The following is a 21350-nucleotide window of genomic DNA, read 5'->3' on the forward strand; positions in this document are numbered from 1 at the left end:
CCAAGAACCCACTATTATTCATTTGTTGCAAATCCTTCCAGAGTTTTCTTTTCCTTTTTTTTCAGACAGTTAGTAGAATCTATCTTATTTTTTTTAATGCTTTTTGGTGAGGAAGATTGGCCCTGAGCTAACATCTGTTGTCAGTCTTCCTCTTTTTTTTTTCTCCCCAAAGTCCCAGTACATAGTTGCATATCCTAGTTGTAAGTCCTTCTAGTTCTTCTATGTGGGATGCCACCACAGCATGGCTTGATGAGCGGTGTGTAGGTCCGCACCCAGGATTCAAACCGGCAAACCCCGGGCCACCTAAGTGGAGCACGTGAACTTAACCACTCAGCCATGAGGCCAGCCCCCTTCCAGACTTTTCTTATGCATCTACAAACAAATACAAAATACTTTATCATAATTTCTGCATTTTTGACACAAATGGTCCCAGGATCTGTACCCTCCTCTGTGTCCTCATTCTTAAACTTATCAAGGAAAACCCTGTGAATATTACTTCATACTCTCCAGAAAAGTTTCCTCCAGATATTTTTAATAAGAATATTACTTAGAGAAGAAAAACAGTGAAAATCCAAACACATGAAAGGCAAAGACTAAAGTGAAAAAATTCTTTTTTTAAAGATTATCCCCGAGCTAACATCTGTTGCCAATCTTTTTTTTCTTCTTCTCCCCAAAGCCCCCTAGTACATAGTTGTATCTTCTAGTTGTAGGTCCTTCTAGATCTACTACGTGGGACACCACCTCAGCATGGCTTGATCAGTGGTGCTAGATCCACGCCTAAGCTATGAACTGGCAAAATCCTGGGCGGAACGCACAAACTTGACCATTGGGCCGCGGGGCTGGCCCCTGAAAAAATTCTAGTCACAGGGCAGAATAGAAAAAATGTTGGTAGGCTGGGCACCAAGGGAGCGATGAAATCTTCCACCAGCTGTTGACTAACCTTAAATGGGTCACCGTGCTTAGGTTCATTTGTAAAATTAAGGTATAAACAAGAAGCATATTAAAAAAAAAGTCACTCAACAAGTATTGAATGGACACCTTCCTACTGTGTCCCAGCCCACTGCTGAGGAAGAGGGCGCTAGGTGAGATGGGAAATTCCCTCTTCTCGTGGAATTTATAATGGGTGGAGGTGAGTTCATTGAGACGGGTGATGAGGGAGGGTCTCTGTGTGGAGATGATATTTTAACTGGTTATGAGGAGACCTGTGGGCAGAGAACATTTGGTGAAAAGAACCGTGAATATTAAAGAGACAGATGAACATGGCAGAAGATGCTCCAGGTCTGATAAAGCCTTGTGGTCTGCAGGAAGAGGTGGATCCCTTTGCAAGTGTGATGGAAGCCACTGGAAGTTTTTAAAGAGGGAAATGATGTGTTCTGGTTTCTCCTAGGATGATATTCGTAAGCAAACTCCTTAGAACAATTTTGGTGACTCACTTTGCATGTGGAAGATTTTGAGATAGAAAAAGAAATCCATTCTCCATCTCTTATACGGTAGGGGTCTCTCTGCTTGCTTTATAAAATGCTGCAATCCAGTAATGTCTGAATCTTGGCATCTGCTGTGACTAGTCTTTCTGACTATCAAAGAAACTCTTTTGCCTTTGGTCTTTTCAGACAGGAGAAATTAAGGAGTAAAATAAACGATCAACATAAATGTCCTATAGGTTCGTATCTTATTTCCTAGGGAAATAGATGTGTTTGTGTTCATAAGAAAGCTCAGTAATTCTCAGAGAACCAAAGGTCACATTGTTGAACAAGATCTTTTTAGAAAATCTACTCTTTTCTACTTTACTACATATCTCAACAGAGAAAAGATTTCCGTGGAATAAAATGCAGGTGTTTGAAATGCTTTATTGCTAGGAAAAGATTTTCACTTTCCTGATAAGATAGACACTACTTGAATACGCTTATCACGCTGATAACAAAGATTTGGTTTCAGACATCAGTGCGGAGTAACAGAGAACATTACAATATCCAGAGCAAAAGGCACTGGAGGCATGAATTCCCCAAGCCAAGAAGAGAAAATGCTAAGCATTTTCTAATAATAGGAGGGTTAATTTATCATCTGTGAACTTATATTAATTTAATAATGATAACATTCCTTTCTGCCAACAGTTTGGTAACTAGAAGCATTGAAATGATTTGTGAATGATTTAGGAATTTATGATTATGTACATACATACATACATACATATAACCATGGATACTTTTAGAAGATTTAAAATACGTATATATATCTATAAACACAATTTTGTTTACTGTTTGGAATATAGGATTATGTCTATAGACAGAAGATCAAATTGAATATGACGCTTCATTCATATGGCAGTAAGAGAACGTAGATAGAGAAACCAATAATTTCCAGTCTCTGAACTGTCAGGCTGTGTATGTATTCGTTAATTGAAGCCAATATTTACTGAGCATCTAGCAAGCCTTGTGCTTATGATAGGCACTGGGACCCAAGCAGTGAATAAGACAGACGAGGCCCCTACCGTTATGTAGCTTACTTTCTGGCAAAGCCACATCCCGAAATGCATTGCTCATGTAAACTGTACATGCAAATTTGTCCTTTCTTTTAATTCCATATTTAAAAGGAACACACTTCCAAAAAAGAAAACAGTAGTCATCATTTTATCTAATTTTAGTTGATGGACTCAAATGTTTTAAGAGCAAAAAGATGTGTAGGCTTATAATAGTTTACAAATATCTTGTTATAGAATATGTTAAATCTTTTTAAAGTATCTAAAAATGTCCATGCAACAAGTTCAGTAAATTTAAAATATTTGAGACTTTCCTCCTTCCTGTTCCGTCATTTGTGTTTTGAAAAGAATTCGTTATGTGCATAGGTATATATAGAACAAGATACGACTATTTTTATATCAGGTATGAAAAGCATAAAATTGAATCTCTAAAGACAAGTTCTGTTTTCATGGAATTGTTGCAGTTCTAGAATCCTGTTAAAAAGTTTGTTTTTCTAATCTCTTTGCACTCACAGTTTTTTTCTAGAGCGAGGAGACACAAAAGCTTTTTTTTAAAAAAAAAAATACTCATCTTTTCCCATGGTGATGTATTCTTTGGCCTCAATCTAGACTACCCTACAAACAAAATGGTCAACAGGTTCTAGTTGCAGTAAGATTTCTCTCTGGCCTCGAGTCAGATCTCAATGTCACTTTATCAGAACTTCCCAGACAATCATGGAACTATAATAGGTGGTGGTCCGAAGTCCCCACTGCCTTCAAACCCAATACCATTCTGCATCTGAACCACAGTCCCTATGAGAAGGGTGCAGCCTGAGAGTCAGGTCCTCAGTTCCTACGCTACTTGGTGTCATACTGAGGATATAGAAAAATCTAGACGCAAAGGCAGGCTGACTTTGCGTCAGAACACTTGGAGCAGCTAAACACATGCGACAAACCAAAACTGGCCCCATAAATAGTAACATGACTGGAGGCTTCTCCCACACTAAAACCATAAATGGTATACTTAAGTGGAGGCATATCTTAATTTGAGACTTTTTCAGATGACCTCCAAATGGAGCAGTCTTCTTTAGTAATGCAACAGGGTCTGGTACAAGGATTAAAACAACAGTCACAGAGAGAGACATTAGAAGCTACAACAGCTTATACTATCAGCCCATACTCCTGGAATAAAGCAGTGAGGATGTAGCTGTGGGTAACTATCAATTATTCGTATATAACATTTGTTTTCCTCTCCCCGCATCCTGTCTAGAAAAATACTTCCCCCTCCCATTGATAAGAATACACCTCTTAATCTATTCCTCTGAGTGAGATTTTGCTCTGTAGCTCAGAAAGGAGAGGGGAGGTTTTGGTGATGGAGAGTTAGGAGGGGAGAGATGAGGTCCAAACCCTGTCCTTCACTGTGTCCAGCTGAATCGTTCTGACTGACTACAGTGAGGCAGGATCAGAGGCCAAAGTTGATGAAGGTAGTCAAAGAGATTTCGCGTGGAGCAGGACGTAAGGTGAGCTTCTATGGGCCCTTTCCACGGGGTGAGGAGCAGTGTAAACCTCTCCCAACCCTGCACATGTCCTTTGATGTCCGAGTACCTGGAATTTGAAGCTTTGCAGGCACCCAGGGACATTAGACTTTCCATAAGTCAAGGCAGTGGGGAGAGTTTCCGAAGTGGTATGGACACAGGATGGACACATGGGATCCCAAGCCGGAGAAATCGGCAAGGCTGAGTCTGTGATGACTTCCACTAACAGACCACCTTGTGGGCTCGTGTAAGGCATTTCCTTAAGGGCTCCCCAAAATGACAGGCGCTTTGCATTTGGGCCTGAATTCTATTACTGGGAAGATTGGCCTATCAAGCCAGTAAATGTTTGGCCTAAGAGGTGGTACATAAAGGTGACTGAGCTACCACAAAAAGAAATTGAATTTGAAGAATTTCAGACTATACTGGGAGACTTAACTATAGACACTCACTCAATTGGATCATAGTGGAGCCGTGAAAAATCACCTGAAAGAGATTAAATAATTCTCAGGCATTCAACCCTTGTTTATACTTTGACTACAGGTTTGAATGTATCCAATGAAAGAAAGTATCAGCGATAAAGGGGATTTTCAATCAAAGGGTGTGTTAGTATCCTATTGTTGATGTAACAAATTACCATAAACGCAGGTGTATTATCTAACAGTTCTGGAGGTCAGCGTCTAAAATGGGTTTGCAGGGATGCGTTCCTTCCAGAGACTCCGGGAGAAAATTCTTTTTCTTGCCTTTTCCCACATTCTTTGGCTCATGGTCCCCTTCTAGCAATAGAATCACTCCGCCCTCTGTTACCGCCTTGACATCTCTTTTTCTCCCTCTGCTTCTGCTGTCACATGGCCTTCTCTGACTCTGACCATCCAGCTTGATCTAATAGGGACACTTATGAGTACATTACATCCACTTGGATGATGCAGGATAATCTCTCCATGTCAAGATCCTTAACTTAATCAAATCTGCAAAGTCCCTTTCGCTATGTTGGGTAAGCTACTCACAGGGTCTGGGAATTAGGACATGGACATCTTTTGGGGGCCATTATTCAGCCTACCACAGGGGACTAAAGAAAAGGAAGGAGAAACATTGGCAGAGCCCAATGAAGTAAGGTCAGGTCCAGTCAGTCCAGCGGGCTTCACCTGACTGTGGGAACACACACAGCAAGCTGTTTTGTCCTCACACCCTTCATCTCCTCTAGCTCTGACTCTAAGCTCACCAAGCAATTTCCTGTGGACACGGCTACTCATGAGATCTTCCTACGTGAAGAGAATGCAGTGGTCAGGCTGGTACATGTACGGACACGCTGGACAGCTACAGTTCTCATTGTGAATTACCACGTTTGGCATCAGGCTGCTGCCCCAGAGCTTTCTTAGCTTGAGAATTCTTGCTAAGAATAATATCACTGGCAGTCATGTAAGAAACATACCTACTTTGGGCCAGGTGCTGTACCAGGCTCATACATGCTCTTGTTTATTTAATGCTCACAATATCCTGGAGATACCTTAACTTTTGCCGCAACTTTTCTTTCAACATTTAATCCACATATTATCCAAATATTACCCCAGATAATAGATCCTGAGTCCATTTCAAGCCAGATCACTTTATGGCCCTTACTGAGACTTCTCCATCTGGATACATCTGTTTGGCTCACAGAAGCAGAAGGCCCAAGTTGCGTTAAAAGTTGAAGGAAACATCACTTTACTAATGAGGAAAGAAGAGTTCCAGCATGAGAGGTGTCCCGGGCAGGCTCATCCCCCTAGATAGATTGAAAACTTAAGACTTCTGGTCTCCTTCTCTGTCATTTTTCATGTCGCCTTCCAATCCGATCTAGATTGAGAGTCAGATAACTTCTTTTCTCATCAACTTGCTTGCTTGTTTCCTTGTTTATTAAATAGAAATTTGACTTAAGGGTTTCATTTTCATTTAGTGGCTCATGACATTAAATATGGCCATAAAAGGCGAATATAAACTTCCGAAGTTGATATTGGAGACCGTGGAAAGTGAACAAGTTCAGAGAGGAAAAAATTTGAGGCAGCTATGGAGTGAAATTTACTTAATAAATAAGGCTCAGTGGAGACATTATAATAATATTAGAAAACAAAGTTTGGTTAAATGTAATTAAATGCCCCAGTTCATGTTCAGAGTGGTACTCCAAGGGAAGCCCCAGTGGAAAGAGCCCTGGGTAAACTGGACTTGAACTGACCTCAACCTTTTTTATATTCTCAAAGAATAGGGTACCAAAGTGTTTTTGCTTTTCTTTATTTTCTTCTTCTTTGATATTGGCAAATGTTACTTTGGAAGACAAAATTACATAAGGGAAGAGGCATAAACTTTGGAGACAAACAGCCCTGCACCTTGCCCTGCTGGTGAAGAGCAACATGACTTAGGATGAACTTTACTCATAAAAGGGACGTAACGCTTCCCAGGACCACCCCACAGCACAGCTCCAGGGGGCTTCTTTATCATCAGAGTCAGAGACCTGGGCAATGTACAGTCTACGTCCGACGTGACAACTCCGATAGCACGTCTCAGTGCTGAAAGGATTAACTGATAACGTACGCGCATGGCATTGGCACCAGTTGAGTGGTCAGCAAGTTTTCATTACTGTCTCCTCTTACAAGTATTGAAGAGAAATGAGACATATAAACTCTGTGGGGGCAGGAAGATTTTCTGTTTAGTTTGTTCCTTTAGTTCCAGGGTCTCCAGCATCTAGACCGGTCCTTGGCTTACAGCAGATCAGATAGGAGATCCTGTTATATTACTGTTTAATGGTTGGAAAAATGAGAGCTTACAAGTGTTAGGGGGAGAATTATCTGCATAGAGTTGGCAAAATACATTCTGCCTTACTCTATACAATTGCAGATGACCATATAGACGAGACAATATAGGAAACTTTTGTTGTGGTGATTCTAATCACAGAAATAGTTCTCATATCACAAGCATACTCCCTTGGGATTGATTATTTTTCCTAGACTGGGGTCCATAAAGTATGCCCCCCCCCCGTCTGATTTTGTATAGCCCATGAGATAAAAATGTCTCTTTACATTTTTAAATGGTCGAAAAAAATCAAAAGGAGAATGATATGTGAAAATTATATGAAATTCAATTATCAGTCTCCATAAATAAAGTTTTATTGGAACACTGCCACATGCATCAGTTTAGGGATTATCTATGGCTGCTTTCACGCTACCATGACAGAGCCGAGTAGTTGGGACAGAGACCGTATGGCTGGGAAAGCCTGAAACATTTACTGTTTGGCCTTTTCCAGAACGAGTTTGCTGATCCCTGTTCTGGATGACATATTTGCAGTATTAGTGGTGGCCTCACCAAATGACTCTCTCTGGAGAGCATGCTGAGAGCATGTCAGACAGCTGGTATCAGTGAAAGAGAGGTCAGAAATCCTTATCTATAATACTACCACTTCTCTCGTAACTGCATGATATCAGATACCAATTATCTATATTTATGTAGCAACATGATAAAAAATACTATCTGATGTAAGCTTTTAAGAAAGACGACAGATGCCCAAAGAAGAAATTGATGCTTTGACTCCAAACCAGTGGCTCTTCATCTTTTTCTGGATCATCGGACTTTCTGAGATGAGAATTCTAAACTCTCTGTTATTGGCTGAACTGTGTCCCCAACATTTATATGTTGAAGCCCTAACCCCCAGGACCTCAGGATGTGAATGTATTTGGAGAGAGGGTCTCTAAAGTGGTACTTAAGGTTAAAGGAGGTCATATGAATGGCCTAATCGAATCCGACTGATATCCTTGTAAGAAGAGGAAATTTGGACACACAAAGAGATTCCAGGGGTACGTACACACAGAGAAAAGACCGTGTGAAGAGGCAGCAAGTGAGTTTCCATCCACAAGCCAAGGAGAAAAGCCTCAGAAGAAAGCAGCCCTGCCCACACCTTGCTCTTGGACTTCCGGCCTGCAGAACTATGAGAAAGTAAATTTCTGTTGTTGGAGTCCCCCAGTCTGTGGTCCTTTGTTATGGCAGCCCTCACACACTAATGTAGTGTCATCCCACACACAAAATTATGCACGTGATTTTTAGAGGAGTTTTTGGTCTTCTTGAAAACCTCATTGTTCCTGGGCTTCTAGATTGAGAACTTTTACTAGAATGATTATTTGTTATCATTATTTCCTATTAACCATACTTAACTTGGCATTAAAAACTATTTCTTGAAAAGCAGTTTGTAAATTCTAGAAAAGGAGGCCTGTAGCTTATAAAAACTTGTATGAAAAACAAATTTCTGTTATTCTTTCCTTGAGCAGCCTCAGGAAGGCTGTGCTTGAAGAAGCAGCTTAACCAGCCAGCTCAGTCCCATCAACCCTGGGATCAATGAGTGACAGAAAGCTGTCTCAGCTAGATCACTCTTAGGTATGGTGTTCTTTCTGGAGTCAATAATTGTCCCAGCTGTGCTTTCAAAGGATCTCGTTCGTTAGTTTGTTTGGCAAAAATAATCTCTTCTTTTCCTATCTCAGCAACTCTACCAGCTTTTAATTAACTCCTTACCCTTAAAATGCCGGCAGTCTTTTTGGTCTGCTAATGGCCTAAAATAAAATCTAACCCTTCAGCCAGCTCTTTGGCATTCTGACTTTTCTCTCTCTTTAGCTAAATTTTTATTGTTTACTTGTTCTGTTTATTTTGTAAATTCCTTTAAAAAAAAAGCATGGTGCTCAAATGCCTACGGTTATTCCAGGGTCTCTCATGTGCCTATCAGAATCTAAGTCTGTCTTATTTATGTTTGGCAGCCATGCAACTGGTCCTGTACTCTTTTCTTTATTTCCCACATCTCCCTCTTGCTTTTTGATCAACGGTAGCCTGTGGCTCCTTTACTATTTTCTATGCCTGAAGAGCTTGTCGCTAGCTTTCATCGAAGCTCTTCTGATGTCGATTTTTATAATGTAATCCATCCTTGGTTTATTGTCTGTTTTCATCGTAATTTGAAAAGAAGCCTTTTGATGCAGTGCTTCACAGTGGCCACCATCTTTATCGTCAATTTTTAACTCCCATGAAATGCTAGAGAAGATGTTGTCTCCATTCTGAAGAGCCTAATTAGAGAGGAGTTGGAAAATACTCATATTATACGATGTTTCGATTTAAGCCGCGAACTTTTGGATCTCTCAAACTTGGCTAAAAATGAACTCACCATCATGTCTATGCTTAAAATATTCAAGTTGAGGAGGAGTAAATCTTGGTGGGTAGAAACATGTACTTTGGGAGCAAATCGTATGGGCTCAAATCCCAGTTCCCTGGGACTCACCAGCTATGTGACCTTGGGTAAGTTCCTTAAATACTCAGTGCCTCAGTCTCCTCGTCTGTATAAGGCAGATAAGATTTGTGTCTACCTAATCAAGTTATTGTGAACATTATATTAATTAATACAGAAACTAGAAGATAGCCTGGCACAGAGTAAGTGCTATGGAAAGATTTGCTATAACCAAATCTCATGTGTGTTTTTCTTGTACAGAAGAGTCATTATAACACCCCTATAATTCAAAACTGGCACCCTTGCCATGCATCCCTGTTACTAGGGAGATGGCATTAGTTAAAGTTTTCACATAGTTCTATATATTCCTGAATCCAGTGGGATCCAAAATAAAACTGTTTTATCCTGAACTGTGCGCCATAATTAATTGTATAAAAAGGCTCCAGTGTATTTGAAGAATCCTGTTCTAGGACGTTCGAGTCATATTAAAATTACACAAATGTAAGAAGTTATCTTCCTATCTGGCAATTTTGCAAAGACTGATGACCAGGCTTCACTGCCTGATGATGTGAATGAGTCAGAAATTCTTATGTGTTATGTTCTCTTGCGATTTAAGATGCCTAATCAATAGGTTTATGGATCTCTGAGGGGGATTATATTCATCAGGCAACATTTTGAAAAGGCGACAAGAAGGGGCAGTAAACTTAAACCAGCATGGTTCCCCAGCTGCGTTAATTAGGTGGCTGTGAGCAATGCGTTCCTCTTCCTTTTGATTTATTTCTCCTATAGTGGTTACTTTTTTTTTTTTTTTGGATAAAGTAACAAGGATGGTTCCTCAGTATTCACAAACATTTCCTAGATAAGGGAAAGAAAAAAAACTGAATTAGGCCTTGAGAGACATGGAAATGAATACTCAAAATGAATGTGAGGATTTCTGAACTCATAGTGAACTCATCGTCTGACTATTTATAAGGATCTTTAAGACCAGGTCAAATTTCACAATTGAAATTTAAGCTCAAAATATTTCCTAGATTATTAAGCCTTTTATACTTTATATTCTTTAAGCTGTGTTCATGACTCCACTTTACAAGCGAGATGAAAAATATGGTTTTAAGGGAACACATTTTTTTTTAATTTGTTATACAATGTAAATACCTTGTTCAAATGATTTTGTCGTTGAGTCAAGCAATTGTTTTGGTGTTATTTTGAAACGTTGTGAGGAGGATGAAGTAGAATTGTAGTCAAGTTCAGATGTACTCATAGTGAGACAGATGGGGCTTAGATGCCATCCCCACCTACCAAAAGCCTTAGGCTAGTGACTCAACCTCTCCTAAAACTCGGTTTCCTCATATGTAAGTGAGAATTGAAAACACCTCCCTCACAGTGTTGTTGTAATGATAAAATGAGTGATACATACAGAATCCCGACCACCACCAACGGGCCCCGTGGCAAATGCTTAGTAAGAATAGTCTCAACCAGGAGTAGGAGCGCCGATCAGCCTCCAACACCTTAGTATCTGCTAAGTACCTCCTCAAGAATCTAGTTTATTCCAGAAGTCTTTAATCATATTTATTTTTTGTTTCCTTTAGAAGTTTACTTGCTTGAGCAATACATGAAGCTCTATGTAGAAACCCTATAAGTTCGTTTTGTGAGTCAGTTTGACATCTTGAACTGGTGTCAACTGAGAAGGTTGTCACGCAGTTATGGCATTACATAATTTCTAAATTGATTGCAATGCAATTTCGTATGTTGACTGGGGTTTTGTATGTTGACTAACACTGAGTGGCTAAAGCTTATGAGATCCCTTCTCTGCAAGCACCCTTTTCCATCGAGCCCAATGGCAGGTGCAATGGGAAATCCAAAAGAAGACGACAGTCTTTCTTCAAGAGCTTTCAAACAAGGTTGAAAGAAAAACAATTGCAAGATGCCAAGTGCGTACATAATCATAAATAAAATTTCTATGGGAAAGAAGGGGAAAACCACACTAGGGGTTCCATTACCATCATTGAACTGAGTCGCAGTGAGCTGCATTGTCTGAGAAGGCTTGGGAGGAGAGGGCTGAGCACCCTGTGATTGTTGGCAGTGAGTGGAAACACACTGGAAGCTAAGGGAGGAGACAGGACCATTGTCAGAAGTGAGCATGGAAGAAGGGGAGGGAAGGCATTTAATTGGCCTAACAAGATCAGACCATTTGCCTGAAGGGACGTTAGGCAGAGATAGGAGTTCAGACATCAAGGCAGTGTATTATACATGTTAAGAGCAAAACCTCTGGAGATAACTTTGCCCAGGTTCATTCAGCTACTGGCCCTTCAGCTTATTGGTCCCCGAGTGGCCTAAACCTCACCATGCCTCCATCTCCTCATGTATAAAATAGAGAGGATAATACTGGTTATCTCATAACAACATCAAGGGGTTGTTATGAGAACTGAATAAGATGATTTGAGCCACTTAGCACAGAGCATGGCACACAGTTAATACCCAATAATGTTGGCTATTACTATCTGTTGATTAGCAATTGTTCCATGTTTGTATGTAAAACAGCTATGCAATACTCAGAACAAAGCTACCAGATAGATATTTTGTCTCCATCTTAAAGCTCAGAAAATGAGGCTAAAGAGATAAAGCAGTTATCAAGATCACACAGCTACTAAATAGTGGGTTTTGAATATGACCCAAGGCCTGCCTGATTCCACAACCCATTTTTCCCCATTACACCATCCTGTGTAAGCCCATCAGGGTAAGTAAACCGGGGCTGGTCTAGGGAAAGTCTTACAGCATCAACATGGTCCCAAGCTAGACCAATGACCAGCGTCGGATTCACACGAGAACTTGTTAGAAATGCAAATACTCTTGGCCACGCGCCAGACCAGCTGAATCTGAAACTCTGGGGATGGGACCAGCAATCCAGCAATCTGTGACTTCACAAACCCTCCAGGCGATCTCGATGCGGGTAAGTCTGAGAACCACGGCTCTAGGTGAAGTTCCATCGTTCTGAAAAGATCAGGAAGATAGCAGGCCGCTGGGATGTTTTAAATCTCTTCGTGATGAATTAAAAAGAATGCAGTAGTTAAAAACAAATTATTTGGCAATGCCTATGAACTTTAACCAATGGGCTTCAAGTCCACACCACCAAACAAACAAACTGATGCATACAGTGATTGAACAAAAATGTAGTGATATTAGCTAGAACTTGTGGGGCAAAGTTGCCGTACCGCAAAGACACTACCTAAGGAATACATTGAATAAAACTGTACATATACCCATCAAGAAAAAAATAGAGAGCTTGGCACTGGCTCCCTTGCCTGCCGCCTACTCCCACCTACCACCAGCCCTGGTTCCTGGCTCAGCTGTATGCTTGGTAATATTTGGCAATAAATTCAATTGCAACCCTCTTCCTCTTTGCATGTGTCACTATCCTTTCCTACAATGCTGACTTTCCTTCTTCCCCTGGCTGACTGCTGCCATCCTGCTAGCCTTATCTAGGCATCATAACCCAAAGGAGTGACACCCACAGCTGACCCCACTACTCTTAGGCCGGCTACTTGTCCTCTCTGCCCTCAGAGAGCCTGTACAAACAGACATGGCTTCACCCTTCACAGAGAGCAATTCGAGAGCCCAGGTGTCCTGCCTGGGGACGCTAGACTTCACTCTCACAGGTACGAATTCTAGCTCTACAAATTACCTGCTTGAGCAATTTATTTAACTTCTTCCTTTAAAGCAATATTTATTTCCTTATTGTTTACTTAACTTTGTGCCACAGTCCTCTCATCTACAAAGTGCAGATAAAAATTATGATACATATAAAATATGCATATGCTTCTTGTAAGGCCTATAACAATATAGGAATTCGTATTTGTCTCCCTCGATATAGTAATTCATATTGGCTAGGGTCTAGCAAATGGCATGCCCACACACACGCACGCACACACACACCTGTTGAAACAGAAGCAGATATAAATGCTGACCTCAACAGTGGAATCCTTCTCAAAGATATTAAACTTTTTGCTTGGTGCCATGGACCCCTTAGGCAGTCTGGTAAACTCTATGAATTCCTTCTCAGAAGAGCGTTTTTAAATACATAAAATGAAATGTGTTTAGGATTAATTACAAAAATTCAAATTATATTGAAATACAGTCACTAGAATATATAAAAATGAATTTGTGACATAGTTATTGTGCTTCTTTCCTATTAAAGGACAAGATCCACAACCAATCTAACTGCTATGATTTCAAACAAGTGACAAAATTTAAGCAGTGTGGTAAGGTACCTGTGACAAGCGTAACACAATATGAAAAGAACTGATTCCTTTGGTAACAAATTCAAAGGCAGTTTGAGTACTATGGTGGGGTGTTGCTTTGACTCATCATTGAAGGAAATGCTGAATTTTCATTAGAGGTTAGTGAAATATAGACGTAATAATTTCCTAGGTCCCCAGATCCTCTTAAGTCCAAGTTAAGATCTGGAAGTTTGAAGCTTCCTTTCTAGAAACACGTGAAGTCTACTAACAGAGACTGCAATAGCAGTTACATGAAACTTGATTGTATCTTCCTTATTCATGAGCTTTATAGGCAAAATCAGCTCCCGCACGAGCGATGGGTCACGACTGTCCAGTGTGGTTGATTTCACAACAGGCTGTGATGTTTTAGAAACAAAATGGCCTCTCCTGGCCTTTCCTAACGCTTTGCTTCAAACATGGTCCAATTTAGAAACCTCCTACTTAATGGCTTAATTATTGCCTTCAGAAAACGCAAATATGATACTTTGGCTTTAGTTAGAGAGGAAAAATGTCCCATTTACAATGCTGGCACCGTGTCGAAGTGTGAGGCAATTTGCACTAGAGAAAGCTCTTTCTCCTTTGGGCTGGAGCCAGGAGTCTTGATAATGCTCCCTTTTAACTGAGTGAATCCTGGGCCATTGCTCTGCTAACATATTCAACCTCTTTTAATTCTAATTCTGCCTTTTTAATAAAATACTAAAATCAAATAAGATTCCACATTCCCAGCTCCTATCTTTTAGATGTCAGTAATTTGCATTATTTTTGTGTAGGGAAAAGACCCAGGGAAGGTGAGAGGGGCATTCAATAATTATACCAATTGACTGCCTCATGTGTCCATAACTACATCTTCAGTGGAGAATGGGAAATCATCTGGATAATTCTAAATTTATATATTTTTTAGATCACTGAAATGAGCCTAGCGTGTTTATTTGAACTAAAATGGTAAGAGGGCAAGAAAAAAGCAGATTCTGATGAGCCCCTTCCTAGCTGGGTGACCTTGAACAAGTTCATTACACTCATCTGTAAAAATGAGGACCATGCAACAGTCATCACTGAGCTGATGCGAAGACTAAACTGGATTATTTTGTAAACTACATAGAGTCATGCAGATAGTAGTTCTTATTATTGGAACACCCACATTATTTCCTCAGTTTCAACTTGCTGCTACAGAGCTGTTGCATGTAATGTTAATTGTGTAACACTTACAGGGTAAAAAGAATTTCACTCATAGGAAATGAAATAAGCACATTTCAGAAAATCAGGATCTTGTGATAAATTGGGAACCATGACCAAAAAAAGTGTTGCATATAATGAATATTTGAATTGCTAACACTTAAAGAATTTGTTTAAATGATAGTTTCAAAGTGGTGATGATCCACAGATAATCCCGCTCAGTGCAGACTGGTGTAGACAGCAACCAGTTACTAAACCAGAATAGGTTGTCAAGTGTAGTTTTACAAGCCATGTTCTGTGTTTGAGGATTGGTGTCATATGCTCAGTGAAAAGAGGGAAAGCTACTTCAACTCAGCTGCTGGGTTGTTTTTTTTTTTTTTGCATCTGAAATATCAAACTGAACTGGGCCATTGTTTAAAGTATTATTGAGGTCAGTTTTCTCAACACTTAAAGGCTGTAAGATCCACAGAGCAGTGCAGAGAAAAATGTTCTACTCTAGGATTGTATATTTACGATCCATATGGACCATAAAATCCTGGACTAAAAACAGTAAGTTCCAGGTTCCTGAAATGATGAAAAGTAGAAATTTGTCCTTAATTATATTATGAATCATAGTAAAGACATTTCTATTTAAAATGTCACTGTATTCTCACCATTCTGTTCATTAACTTTCGTTCTGCATGTTGCTTTGGACTGTTAATTCTGGTCAATAAGAACACTTCAATAATTAGTTTTGCAGTGTTATTTGTCTCATGGAGTTTTTCCTTTTTTTATTCAAAAGGGTGGGACACTAATGAATACACAGCGACAAGCTTAATAAAACTTACAGATGTGAGAGATTTATAAGTAGAAACAAGAACCCTAACTGGCATTCACACTGCTCTATGATTTCAAAAGTCCTCTTTTTCATTATGTAGTATTAATAAAACAGAATAAAAATGTGTAATGACAATACCATTTAAATTTCACCCTAGAAATTAGAAATTATAATTTTGGATTGTACTTATGCAATGTAGATGTCTGAGGCTAAGATATACAATTATTTTTAAGTGACAAAACGTCATAAGCTTTAAAAGGGAATCCTGCAATCTAAAGTTGATGTATTTTTCAAGGAAATGAGGGTTCATTTCAAAAGAACAGTTTGTGGTATGCACTTTAAAAAAATTAAGTCTTGGTGTCGGCCGGGTGGCATAGTGGTTAAGTTGGCGTGATCTGTTTCAGCAGGCCAGAGTTGGCCAGTTTGGATCTCCAGCGGGGACCTACACACCACTCGTAAGCCATGTGGTGGTTTGCCACATACAAAAAGAGGAAGACTGGCAGTAGTTGTTAGCCCAGGGCCAATCTTCCTCAGCAATAAATAAATAAATACATAAATAAATAAAAAGTAAGTCTTTCCCGTTAAAATGGGATCTATGTGATTTGTCACAGCTCATCTTCAGGGCTAAGTGATGTGGCCAGAAGCTGAATGCAGGGCTTTGCTGAACCAGGTGGACCTTATTTTTACAGTCTCACATCCAGTTTGCTGTCTGTCATCACATGGGCTTAATGTCGGGAACTGACAGGTTTCAAATATTGATGGGCAAACGCTGGTGGATTCAGAAACTTGGAACTTGCCCAAAATATCCAAATCTCACAAGTCTGTAAAATCAGTCAGGAAAGCAGGCTGTTTGGTGAAATGTCCTCAGCCTCCTGTTTTCACATGGGATTAAAAATAATACTGCAGGAGAAAACTAGTTTTTTCGTATTTTAACCCATGAATTTTTTGGAGTTTCAGCACCTGGCTTTAGAATTTGGTTTAGAATAGGTAAGTCACCTCCGCAAGAGAGACAGAATAAATTTCTTCAAATGTATTTGGCACATAAAAAATTTACTTGAGAGTATTTTTTATTCATTTTGTTTTCTTTAATTCTTTTTTTCTGTATTTTTCTACATCCATGATGTTCCAGAGGGAATATGAAATTCGCTCTCTACTTCAGAGGGTGTCACGACCTCTCAAATAAGCCTCCTGTCTGTATGGCCTTGTCTCCTTTGGTGACAAGTACACTACCTAGAGTCGTGTATGTTTCAAAGAAATCCATGTTGCTTTCTCCCTTGGTTGCCTACTGCATTTTTTTCTCTCCTGTGAGTTGAAGGAGTAAAAGAAAGTTACAATTGCACTGGTTCTGTGTGTAAATAGAGTGTGTGCAAGTTCTCACATATATCTCACCTAGAGAGGTGATTTAATTGTCTTTTCTTTTTTTTGAACTTTTTTTCTTTTCCTTTTTTTCCCTGAGGATGATTCACCCTGAGCTAACATCTGTTGCTAATTTTCCTCTTTTTTTTGCTTGAGGAAGATTAGCCTTAAGCTAAAATCTGTGCCAGCCTTCCTCTACTTTGTATGTGGGTTGCCGCCACAACATGGCTGACAAGTGGTGTAGGTCTGCGCCCAGGATCCGAACCCCAGAATCTGGGCCACTGACATGGAGCGCACAAACTTAACCACTATGCCACAGGGCTGGCCTGGATTTAATTTTCTTAATTATTCCATGCTAAAAAATTCCCCATTTTTTGGCCTTGTGCTAGAGAATAGTTGAATGTATAAGAAAATGAACATTCTGTATCATCTTTTTAAAGTTCTCCTCTGTGTGTGTGTGGTTTGCAGTGTATGTGTGTGTTTAAGATACAGATATAGAACCAGGATGTGTCTACTTGAAATTCTAATGCTGAAGGAGAGAACAGATTTCAGGATTTGAATAATTTCATTTCGTCAATAAGGGGATAAGTCATTCTGCAGCAGCTATTTTTCCTTGATGCGACTTTGGATTAGAAATTCAGTCCATCTCAGAGAAGCACTTATGCAAATGCTGGCGATAGTGGTGTGGCTGATCGCATTAGAGCCGTGGGTTACTAGATTACCTGAGCGGCTGTGATGAAAAGATCAGGACGTTTTCATGCTGAGATGAAATGATGCAACGCATTGTATCATGTCATCAGCAAATGTCATTTTAATAGGACTACAAATCATTGTGACATCAACAACCTCAAACAAATCTTCTGGATATTTAAACACACTGATTCTTCCCTGGAGGCCAATGAAAGATGCAAAAAAGAAACCAGAAAGACCAACTCAGTCATAAAGTAGTGACATCTAGATCACAGAATTTTCCATTTCTTTTCATCTGTAAACTAGCCTTATGGCCAGAGGACAAGTGATGCTGTGGCTTTTATGAGACTGTGGATGATTAAATCCCAAACAATTTACAATCAACTCTCAACCTGTGTGCTAGAGGCGTGGAGAACAGTACAGATTTCTTTTTTTAAAGGCAGGATAATCAGAAAAACATTACGGGTACACTGTTCATCCCTCTTATCCTCGAAAGCAGAAAGAAAGAAATAGCTCCAGGCAGTGAGGAATACTGCCGGCCATAGTTATCAGAGACCTAGACTTCTGTAATGCATTCTTAATCAAATCTGGCATTTTCTCTTGTTAGAATTACTCAAAAATGCCTGTGATGCCACTCGATAGTATCTCGGTCACAATATCCCACGATCCTTCTAGAAAAAAAACATAAACAGTCCAGACCCCAAATTGTTTTAACACAACTTGAATCAACCCACAAAAATCAGATGAGTGGTCAGGCTTGTTCTAGAATGCTGTGGTAACTGTATAACAACTCTGACTTCTTCTTTTGAAGACCCATCTCCTACATGATATGGATCAAAAATGAAGACACACAACATAGTCCATTTAAAACATTACAACGGTATTTTAGATGTGTTGTTATTACTTTATTTCAAATTACTAGAGACTGAGAAGAGAAAGAAGAGAGGAGGTAATAGCGTAAAGAGTCAATTTGGTGTCTCCTTTGGGGACCCTTTAAAAAAGTAAATTTCAGGCAGCTTTGAAAACACTTATTGCCTAAAGAATGCCATTCTATTGCTTTCTTCAACGTACAGAAAAGGCAAAAATGAAGCCACAAATGCTATGATTAGAACAACAGAAAACTTCAGCAAAGCCAGGAAAAGGAATCTTGGAAATGTATTCTGAGATTTGAGCTGAACTGCCCTGGCTGGAAGTTCAATTGGTGGGATCCTGAAGGAGACCACAGACATTATCCACGTAAGAGCATTCCAAGTCTGGCTTATTTGAAGATTTTCAGAACACAAAAGCGTTTACGATGTGTTCTGTCTACAGATGAGAGGCTGTGGTCACACTTTAAGCTATTTTGAGTGCAGAATTATTTCAGATTTAATAAGACAATGCCATGTAAAATGGCAAAAGATTACTTAAAGCATAATTTTGCAGAGGTTTAGGAAGGAATGAAAATAGCCTATTTTTCTACAACTGTGGGGTCTCCAACCTCCGTCACTTTTCAGGCTAATTATTGGTGTTTGCACTCACAACAATAAAATATTCCCCCCAAAATAATTACAAGTGGGATATTCATTACACTATCCGATATTTTTTCGTCCTTCAAAAAACTTCAAAATTCTCTTCCTTCACCTATTATTTACTTAAAAATACTCCATTCTCTTTGGGACAACTATTTTTGGCTTAGCTCCTGTTTTCTCTTTCAAAATGATGGGCGGCTACTTTCTCCCATTGATGAAGATTGATATCACATTATACTGTGAAAATAATAGTTTGATTACCTTCTTTTCACTCTCAAACCCTAATGCAGGTTCTCTACTGAAAATGGATTTTTTTCTTATCTAACCAACTTATAGGAATTGTTTAATGCATAACTTACTCCCAACATTTTATTCCTAAAATCTTCTCAGCTTTTATACATATAATGAGTTCTAAGTTCTAAGTTCTGTCTTAGAATAAGTCCTAAGTTGCGTGGGTTTGAGATATGGGAAGTGTGTAGATAGATACGGGTGTGCTTTAGCAGTGACGCAGTACGTGAAGAGAGTGTTGGAGGTATGAATTCTCAAAGACAATCCTATTGAAGAAATGTACTTCCTCAAGATTTCCTTAGGATTCTCAAAGTCAAGAGTAAAGTAGGAACAATGTCTGGATGGCTCACTGTTGTAGATTAATGAGATAAAACTTCCTCAGGAGGCTGTGTAGGGTAACTCAGACTTTGAGATTTGGAGGACTGGAAAAATTTGTTTTAATTGCATGGACCCATATAATATTGCCAACTTTTTATTTTAGGCATTAAAGTCATTGATACCAAGAACTACCACCCACTAACGTTATCATTTCTAAAATGTTTCAGCATCAAGGACACGTCTTTAAAGTCATCTAAATTTCTTTTTAAATCACGTGGCTAAAAACCACTGAACACCTCATTGCTGAGTTGTGTATATCTCCTTGCCAGCATTTGTGAATCATCCAGGTGAATGAATTCAGACTTTGTATTCACACACCTGGATCATTCACTCATTACTTCTTTCACTCCATAACTATTTCTTTAGAATATTTCTACATGCCACTCCTTGGGCTAGCCACTCACAAAGTTTGAGGAGCAAGAACAGACACCATCCCTATTCTAGGTTACGGGCTAGTGGAGTGAAGCACCACCTCCTTTTAGCTGTGTGACCTTGTGCTAATTACTTAAAAAATGGTGAGCCTGCATCGGTGTCCTCCTAGGTAAATGAGGATAAGAATGTCCTCGTTGCAGAACTGAGAGGCTAATTGACACCCAAATGGCATTCAACTGATGAGAGTTATTATCATCAAAGATCACTAAATGTTGAGCTGTCTGAGCAAGCTTTTCTCTACGAGAAAAAGGAAATGGAAAAATGGCAGATTGTCCTTAAGACATTTTTAGTCTCCCAGACCCTCAGGGCAGAAAAGGTGGCTATGATGCCAGCACAGACAGGTACTTCCCAGTGGCATCAACATCAGATCTGGTGTCCACAAATCTGTTAAATGTGTCTAGTGAATAATTTCACCCATTATTGGGTAGAAGTGCACAAAACTACCTCTTACAATGAAAATTCACAATTTGTCATAGAGAAATAGCCCAAAGAATTGAGATACAATCTGAATGGTAACATAATTGGGCTCTGGAATTCCATTTTTGTTAAAGATTGTACAGCTTAGAAGAATCTAATAAAACATCTGACAAAAGCAATAGATTCCGGCTGACAGCATGGCCTCGAGGCATGCGCTCCCACTGACTAGGGAGTTAAGATGTCACAAAGTCCGCAACCCTTCCCTTCACTTTAGCCTCTAAGAATTGGTTGTGAAGTGGAGTAGAGTCACTGTCAAATTTAAATTTTAAATAGATACATATGGAACCACATGGGTTTTTTTAGGAAAATTTTTTACTCACTTCTGATGGAAACCCCCATCAAGAAATAAACACAGCCTTTCCACAAATTGTGTCAGGGGCCCTAATGCCAGCTATATTTTTGCCTACACACAAAGCACAGTCCGGAAGAAACTTTAAGTCCCACCGAAGTGAGATTCTAAATGTTTCCCAATGGGATTACTTAGGAATACATTTTATAGTCTCTTTCAATCCTACGTTTGTACACTGCTCCCCATGACTTCCTGTGCCCTGATGGCCCATTAAGCAGGTCAGATAGAGACACCAACTCACCTTGACATTGCAGGAGCAAAGGAGGAAGAAGGCTAATACCGAATATGTAGGTGGGGAGGGACATTTCCTGTGAAGTTTTCAGTCTTCTTCCTGCTATAGATTTCACTGAATATACACAAGGAAATATCAACAAAGGAAAAGACACTGCAA

Source organism: Equus przewalskii, chromosome 5, assembly GCF_037783145.1.
Source record: "Equus przewalskii isolate Varuska chromosome 5, EquPr2, whole genome shotgun sequence".
Taxonomy (NCBI): domain Eukaryota; kingdom Metazoa; phylum Chordata; class Mammalia; order Perissodactyla; family Equidae; genus Equus; species Equus przewalskii.